Source organism: Oncorhynchus keta, chromosome 5 (assembly GCF_023373465.1).
Source record: "Oncorhynchus keta strain PuntledgeMale-10-30-2019 chromosome 5, Oket_V2, whole genome shotgun sequence".
Taxonomy (NCBI): Eukaryota; Metazoa; Chordata; class Actinopteri; order Salmoniformes; family Salmonidae; genus Oncorhynchus; species Oncorhynchus keta.
This window is the reverse complement of record NC_068425.1, coordinates 14,466,897-14,476,224: the sequence shown is the minus strand read 5'-3', so window position 1 is coordinate 14,476,224 and position 9,328 is coordinate 14,466,897. Positions and strand designations below refer to the sequence as shown.

General features: G+C 43.0%; 1 long non-coding RNA gene across 1 annotated transcript in view; it reads right to left on the bottom strand.

The window, feature by feature from the left end:
• Positions 1-836: 836 nt before the first annotated feature.
• LOC118365355 (uncharacterized) overlaps positions 837-9,328 on the bottom strand; it is a 150,067-nt gene continuing 141,575 nt past the window's right edge. Inside the window, exon 3 of the long non-coding RNA XR_004821764.2 lies at positions 837-1,707. This is a non-coding gene — a long non-coding RNA (uncharacterized LOC118365355). The remainder of the gene's footprint in view (positions 1,708-9,328) is intronic.

The window sequence follows — 9,328 nt, the reverse complement described above, 5'->3', positions numbered from 1 at the left end:
AACTCTGTTAAATGAATGGTGTCCAAAACTGTTGATCAATCCAGTCTGTTCCCTCAAGGTGTCTCTTCAAACATAAATTATGTCTGTGAAGGTGAAACTCAATTATGTGACTGTGCGTCAATCAACATTTAATGAACTAATTTGATAGCATGAAATGAATGATAATATACTATAGGGTCAGGTTTGTGGGGATCTCATGTGGGTGTGTGCATTATGCAAACCGATTCCTTTTTAACATGCAAACCATACATTACAGTGTGTAGGTCATGCATCCTAACTAACATTCTAAATTAAAAAAACATCAGAGATCTAATGTTGAACAGAATCTTCAGCATCGGGATCATGACTCTCATCAACCAATTTTGTAAAAGGTAATGAACATTAGTAAGCTCCACACATTCTGCATAGTCCAGAGCTGGTCCCCTAAGATTCTGATCCATCACTCGTCTTGCATGGTTTGAAGCATCGGCAAAGGAGAGCCTTAGAAAGGGAAGGAGAGCCTTAGAAAGGGAAGGAGAGCCTTAGAAAGGGAAGGAGAGCCTTAGAAAGGGAAGGAGAGCCTTAGTTCTGCTGACCATTTCCCCCGGGACAAATGTCAGCTTATAACATGAGGAGCCGAGTTTTCAATGGAACACAGAAATGATAGATGATAGGCCAAACATCCCAGCTCTAGGACTAAACTTTATGATGACGGTTTAAAAAGCACTCCTTTCAACAGGGGTTTTTGGTTTACGATAAAGCCCATTGTAGTATGCTACATTCTTCAAAAGAAATTGGGGTTTACCTCTGAATGTTACATATTAATGAAAAGTGTAAAACCTCAAGGATTGCATGATTTATTGGTGTATACATGCAAACACCATTTATTAAAGGGGTTGCTGAACCTTGGAGATTACAAGGATGCCTTCACTTAGCATTCATGGTTGAACATTCCTCATAATTACATTATGTAATATGTATCCCCAACAGATCCATTCTTCCCAGACGGCATGCATAGTTCAACAGCAGGAGGCCTCATACAGATGATGGATCTTATTTTGATCACCCTGTTGCAGGAGAACTTTCTTTCAACCCCTTCAAAATTGTCCATAAATTGTAATCCACATAATAATTCACATTTCCTGTTCCCGTTTTTCCCGCTATAGCAAACTGACTCAAATGAAGATCCTACATCTGTATACTGTAGCTCTAGCTGTAATCTCCAGTTTCCATACGTACCTCTAGTGGTAATCCTTCTTGTCCAGCACGGTCTCATTGGCCTGTATCTGCCCAGGCATGCTTATCTCCCCTGGTCCACATGTATGCACATTTACTCATGTGCAGCGGTTTACTTCCATGACCAAATATTCATACAGTATGTCACATCCATCCATCCATCTAGAGTGTTTGTGTTTACCTGGGATAGCTATGGATTGGTTGGCGCTCGGGGCACAGATGTTTTCCAGAGGCAGCCTGACTCCTCTTTACCACAGCTGGGAGGAGGGCCATTTGTCTTTACTGATCATGGTCATGTACTCAAGTCTTTTCACTGGCACACTCAGTGTCAAGTTTGCCAACCCTTTCTTCCATGATATTTTCCCGCGATCCTCACTGTAATAACTTGTTTGATGCATCTCAAGCCTCTTGTATGGGTGTTAATGAAACACCACATAGAATTGGAGAGCAGCCACCGTTCCTACTCCAGGCTCCGCTCCGCTCCTCTTCTCCCTGTATGGGGAAAAAGACAAAAGAAGATAGGGAATAGGGAACAGAAGTCATCTTATCAAAGATCAAGCGTTGAGCGTTGAAAGCGCTGTTGAAAACCCCCTGTGTGCTCAGCTGTTGTACTGTGATAATTTGAGTGTACAGACGATGGCAAGCCGTGACACCATTAGACCTCTGTGGAGGTCCGGCTGCTACTCCTACACCCCTTCATCATCCCTCGCTTCAACTATCCCAACACGGAGACCACGACAGAGCACAGATGATGGGAAAAGAAGAAGACGAGCAGTCGGAGTGGAAATCAAGCAGAACGGGAGCGGAAGCAATTTACCCCGGATTGTCCTCCTGTCCAGTTTTACAACATGCTCCTTGAAAAAGGTATCCATCGCCATGTCTGTTTGCAGCCCTCGAAAGTCAGCTAATTGACACATCACTTGGCATTATTCCACAGACAGCATAGAGAAGCCAAAGGAGCAGCAAACTGACCAGAATCATTGCCTCGCCTAACCCCCTCTGTAGATACACTGAGCTCCAAAAGTATTGGGACAGTTGACACATTTGTTGTTGTTTTGGCTCTGTACTCCCAGTACTTTGGATTTGAAAAGATACAATGGCTGAGGTTAAAGTGCAGACTGTCAGCACTAATTAAGAGGGTATTTTCATCCATATCTGTTTGTTTTGGTTGTGTTTCAGATTATTTTGTGCCCAATAGAAACTAATTGTAAATCATGTATTGTGTAATTATGTTTGTAAATAATTTTTATTGTAAATAATAATATGTTTCTAAACACTTCCACGTTAATGTGGATGCTACCATGATTATGGCTAGTCCTGAATGAATCGGGAATAATGATGAGTGAGAAAGATACAGACGCTATATCGTACTCTCAAGACTTGCTAACCTCTCACCATTAAAATAATGGGAGGTTAGCATTTTTCAGAGGGTATGATATCTGTGCCGTTTGAAACTTTCTGACTAAAAGGCATTTTTGGCCTCTCTACAGTACCACTCAACTAGCCTTATTTTCTCATACACAATGCTACTCTGACTACCTGCCACGAGAACAGTGGTCTATGAAAGGCTGCTATTTCACCCCCAGTCTGAGAGGTTGTGACCTCTATCAGAAGGAGGATAATGCCATATAATGCTATGACGTCTGCACTGCTGCTGAACCATTACATTTCACGGAGGGTTAGAAAGGTCAGCACTCATTGGTATTCGCGTGATAAGGTTTGCTAAGACGTAATTTTCTATGAAGAGTTTATTTTATTTTACATTTCCCAGTACCTAATGCTTAACACTAGAACCGCCATAGGCCGATGGCCACTGACGTTACATTTTTAAATAGAAAAAACATTTGCAAAAAAAGAAGCAATGGTTTGGTTTTCAGAATTTTCAATTCGCAAGCAGAAAAATATTAAGAGGCTATTTACTCTTTTTTTTTTTACCCTAACGGGCCGAGACAAATGTGTCAGAAGGAGTTGATACTAAGGTGCTGACGTGTCTCTCTCTTATCTAACTGAATTAATGATGTCATTGGATGAATGGGTGATAGCAACCAGATAGAAACAGATCATTGCGCGCATGACTTCATGACTGAATTTGAATGAACTGAATGATGAGGATGAAGAGGAGGATGAAGAGGGTGAATGAATTTAGAACAACAGTGTAAGAATTGTGGCCACAGTGCATACTGCTCTAAATCCTGATCCTCCTTTACCCTGGGAAAAATACAATTATTTTTTGTTTCTACTTTGTCAGGAGAAGCTGTAACGGGACTGTATTAATTACTATAACTCTAGTACTAATCGAATCTACAAATAAAATGTATCAAAGGTATTACACTGTCATGTTTTTATTGTACGAGAAATTAAATACAATAAATATCCTTTACTATCTGTTTTTATATTTTCAGAAATATTTATTTGTGGGCCGTCTAATTATTTTACTACGAAAGGCTGGAAATAATATAATCTCCCCTCTAGTCAAGTCAGACGGTGAGAGTCAAGTCAGACAGTGAGTATAACTCGTCAAGTTCACAAAGGCAAACCGCACCAAACCGACTGCGATCCTCTGCCTCCGATGTCTGAGCCTCGCAGGAGAAAAAGCAGAACAGGGCCAAGTGAGAAGGTGATCCCAACCAGCACGGTGAGCAAGGAGTCTTGGAAGAATGGCACGGTTTGGGTAGGAAAGAGCGTGAAGAGCGCGTTTGACCTGCTCCTCTTTTTCATTTCTACTGTGTCAAAAAAAGCTGTAACTGGACTTTATTACTTACTATAAAGCTACTCTACTTGTTGTTTATGCATACAATTGTTTTTCCTCTGGGCTATTTATAAAATGTTGGTGCTTAGTCCTACCTTTAAAGTAAATCCTTTGACCTGTGCGCCTTGCTGGTTGATAGTCTATTTTTCGTTTCTACTGTTTCTACTGTAACTGGACTGTATTACTTACTATAACTCTAGTACTAATCAAATCTACAAATGAAATCAATCAAATGTGCGTAACTTGAGTGGGTTGAGTCACTGATGTAATCTTCCTGTCTGGGTTGGCGCCCCCCCTTGGGTTGTGCCGTGGCGGAGATCTTTGTGGGCTATACTCGGCCTTGTCTCAGGATGGTAAGTTGGTGGTTGAAGATATCCCTCTAGTTATATCCTTCCTGTTTGGCCCTGTCCGGGGGTGTCCTCGGATGGGGCCACAGTGTCTCCTGACCCCTCCTGTCTCAGCCTCCAGTATTTATGCTTCAGTAGTTTATGTGTCGGAGGGCTAGGGTCAGTTTGTTATATCTGGAGTACTTCTCCTGTCCTATTCGGTGTCCTGTGTGAATTTAAGTGTGCTCTCTCTAATTCTCTCTTTCTCTCTTTCTTTCTCTCTCTCGGAGGACCTGAGCCCTAGGACCATGCCAAAGGACTACCTGACATGATGACTCCTTGCTGTCCCCAGTCCACCTGGCTGTGCTGCTGCTCCAGTTTCAACTGTTCTGCCTTATTATTATTGGGCCATGCTGGTCATTTATGAACATTTGAACATTTTGGCCATGTTCTGTTATAATATCCACCCGGCACAGCCAGAAGAGGACTGGCCACCCCACATAGCCTGGTTCCTCTCTAGGTTTCTACCTTGGTTTTGGCCTTTCTAGGGAGTTTTTCCTAGCCACCGTGCTTCTACACCTGCATTGCTTGCTGTTTCGGTTTTTAGGCTGGGTTTCTGTACAGCACTTGGAGATATCAGCTGATGTACGAATGGCTATATACATACATTTGATTTGATTTGATATTTCATTGTAATGTTTTTATTTGAAGAGAAGCAAAAATAGGCAAGGCCTAGGTCTTGCAGTAGCATATTCATTTGTAGTATAAAACATATCCCTACATGTACTTCAAAATATATGACACAGAACTTTTTCAAAATAAACTAAATATTCTTAAGACACGACTACATTCATTCCATATTTTTTTTAATGGTATTTACTTAGGTTGACAACACAGTAGATGCATCTGATGCGTATGCTAATAGTGACAGCTGACAATGTTCTCTAGCAGAGACCTGAATTGCTAAAAGGCAAAGTGGTTTGAGTGTTAATGTCTTCATGTGGAAAATAAGATACAATTAGTCTCACACCTGGAGCCCGTACAGAAATGTGCACCATTATTTAGCATAAACCCATCTCGCCAAGCAAGCCACACATGCAGGCAAGCACATACACACACTCCAAAAGGTGCCCAGAGTGATACAGCAGCTCCTCACATAGGTAACACATCCGCTACATACAGTCGAAGTCGGAGGTTTACATACACGTAATCTGTAGTCATTAAAACCCGTTTCTCAACCACTCCATAAATTTCTCGTGAACAAACGACTGTTTTGGCAAGTCGGTTAGGACATCTACTTTGTTTACGACACAAGTATATTTATCCAACAATTGTTTACAGACAGATGCTTTCACTTATACATCGCTGTATCACTATTCCAGTGGGTCAAAAGTTTACATACACTAAGTTGACTGTGCCTTTAAAAAGCTTGGAAAAATTCCAGAAAATGATGTCAATGCCTTCTGATAGGCTAATTGATATAATTTGAGTCAATTGGAGGTGTACCTGTGGATGTATTCCAAGGCCTACCTTCACACTCAGTGCCTCTTTGCTTGACATCATGGGAAAATCAAAATAAATCAGCCAAGACCTGGTAGACCTCCACAAGTCTGGTTCATCCTTGGGAGCAATTTACAACGCCTGAAGGTACCATGTTCACCTGTACAAACAATAGTACGCAAGTATAAACACTATGGGACCATGCAGCCGTCATACCGCTCAGGAAGGAGACGTGTTTTGTTTCCTAGAGATGAACGTACTTTGGAGCGAAAAGTGCAAATCAATCCCAGAGCAACAGCAAAGGACCTTGTGAAGATGCTGGAGGAAACAGGTACAACAGGTATCTATATCCACATTAAAACGAGTCCTATATCAACATAACCTGAAAGGCTGCTCAGCAAGGAAGAAGCCACTGCTCCAAAACCGCCATAACAAAGCCAGACGACGGTTTGCAACTGCCCATGGGGACAAAGATCGTACTTTTTGGAGAAATGTCCTCTGGTGTGATGAAACAAAAATAGAACTGTTTGGCCATAATGACCATCGTTATGTTTGGAGGAAAAAGGGGGATGCTTGCAAGCCGAAGAACAACATCCCAACCGTGAAGCACGGGGGTGGCAGCATCATGTTGTGGGGGTGCTTTGCTGCAGGAGGGACTGGTGTACTTCACAAAATAGATGGCACCATGAGGAGGGAAAATTATTTTTATTATATATTTTTTTATTTCACCTTTATTTAACCAGGTAGGCTAGTTGAGAACAAGTTCTCATTTACAACTGCGACCTGGCCAATAATAAAGCAAAGCAGTTTCGACACATACAACAACACAGAGTTACACATGGAATAAGCAAACATACAGTCAATAATACAGTAGAAAAGTCTATATACAGTGAGTGCAAATGAGGTAAGATAAGGGAGATAAGGCAATAAATAGGCCATGGTGGCAAATTAATGACAAAATCCCAATTAAACAGCAGAGTGATTGATGTGCAGAAGATGAACGTTTAAGTAGAGATATTGGGGTGCAAAGGAGCAAGATAAATAAATACAGTATGGGGATGAGTTAGTTGGATGGACTATTTATGTCCTAGCGACTCCTGTGGCGGGCCGGGCGCAGTGCGCGCTAACCAAGGTTGCCAGGTGCACGGTGTTTCCTTCGACACATTGGTGCGGCTGGCTTCCGGGTTGGATGCGCGCTGTGTTAAGAAGCAGTACGGCTGGTTGGGTTGTGTATCGGAGGACGCATGACTTTCAACCTTCGTCTCTCCCGAGCCCGTACGGGAGTTGTAGCGATGAGACAAGATAATAGCTACTACAACAATTGGATACCACAAAATTGGGGAGAAAAATGGGTAAAATTTAAATAAATAAATAAATAAAAAAAGAATGTGGTGATTGACAGAGTCGAAAGCCTTAGCCAGGTCGATGAATACGGCTGCACAGTAATGTCTCTTATCGATGGCGGTTATGATATCGTTTAGGACCTGGAGCGTGGCTGAGGTGCACCCATGACCAGCTCTGAAACATGATTGCATAGCGGAGAAGGTACGGTGGGATTCGAAATGGTCGGTAATCTGTTTATTAACTTGGCTTTCGAAGACCTTAGAAAGGCAGGGTAGGATAGATATAGGTAGCAGTTTGGGTCTAGAGTGTCACCCCCTTTGAAGAGGGGGATGATCGCGGCAGCTTTCCAATCTTTGAGAGTCTCAGACGATAGGAAAGAGAGGTTGAACAGGCTAGTAATAGGTGTTGCAACAATTTCGGCAGATCATTTTAGAAATAGAGTGTCCAGATTGTCTAGCCTGGCTGATTTGGCTGAGGTGTCCAGATTTTTCAGCTCTTTCAGAACATCAGCTGTCTGGATTTGGAAGGAGAAATGTGGGAGGCTTGGGCGAGTTGCTGTGGTGGGTGCAGGGCAGTTGACCAGGGTAGGAGTAGCCAGGTGGAAAGCATGGCCAGCCTTAGAAAAATGCTTATTGATATTCTCAATTATTGTGGATTTATCGATGGTGACGGTGTTTCCTAGCCTCAGTGCAGTGGGCAGCTGGGAGGAGGTGCTCTTATTCTCCATGGGCTTTACAGTGTCCCAGAACATTTTTGAGTTTGTGCTACAGGATGCAAATTTCTGTTTGAAAAAGCTAGCCTTAGCTTTCCAAACTGCCTGTGTATATTGGTTCCTAACTTCCCTGAAAAGTTGCATATCACGGGGGCTATTCGATGCTAATGCAGTAGGCCACAGGGTGTTTTTGTGCTGGTCAAGGATAGTCAGGTTCCTGGTTATTTTTTTTTTAATGGAGCATGCTTATTTAAGATGGTGAGGAGAAGATGTGACAGTACCCCCCGGGCGCCACCCGGCATCCCACCTGGGCGAACTGGCCGAGACATGGGCACTGGGCAAGCCGGTTGGGGCGTGGGAGCCCAACGAACTGGCAGGAGCATGAGAGTCTGGCGAGCCGGCTGAGGCAAGACGCCTGCCGATTCTACTGCAGCGAGGGAGCCCGATAATCCGGTGGAGTGTGACGTCGGATGGGTAGCCACCGAGCCAACCGAGGCGATGAAACCTCTCGAGCCAGCCAGGGCGTGAAAGCCTGACGGGCTGGCTTAGGCACCCCCGGTTCCATCGGTGGCAACCCAGAGTCGATGCCACTATACCAACAAGAATGGCAGTACTCCCCGATGCTTCATGTGATGGCTGATGCATTCTGTCACATGAGTTGATACTGGAGAGGCGAAGCAGGTACGGGGAGTAAAACATTTGATATAGAACGGACATGGAACGAGGCAGTAACAGCATCAGCAAACAGGTAACACAGAAAACAATTAATGCAGAATCGGGGAACAGAGCTGCGGAACTGACAAATGTAGGGGAGGTAATAAACAGATGATAAGTGAGTCCAGGTGAGTCCAATATCGCTGAAGCGCGTGACAAGGGAAGGCAGGTGTGCATAATTGATGGCAGTAGTGCGTGATGCAGGGCAGCCTGTCGCCTGGGAGGGAAGAGTGGGAGCAGACGTGACATGTACAGTGCCTTGACTTATTACACATTTTGTTGTGTTACATCCTGAATTCCTTTTTTTTAATATATATATATAGATTTTTCTCACCCATCTTCACACAACACTTCATAATGAAAACGTGAAAACATGTTTTTAGAATTTTTTGCAAATGTATTGAAAATGTAAGTACAGAAATATCTCATTTGCATAAGTTAGCACTTACAGATGTGAGTCTTTCTGGGTAAGTCTGTAGGAGCTTTCCACACCTGGATTGTGCAAAATTTGCCAATTATTCTTTTCAAAATGATTCAAGCTCTGTCAAATTGGTTGTTGATCATCCGCTAGACAACCATTTCATGTTTTGCCATAGATTTACAAGTATATTTAAGTCATAATTGTAACTCTGCCACTCAGGAACATTCAGTGTCTTCTTAGTAAGCAACCCCTGTGTAGAATTGGCCTTGTGTTTTAGGTTATTGTCCTGCTGAAAGGTGAATTCATCTCCCAGTGTCTGGTGGAAAGCAGACTGAACCAGGTTTATC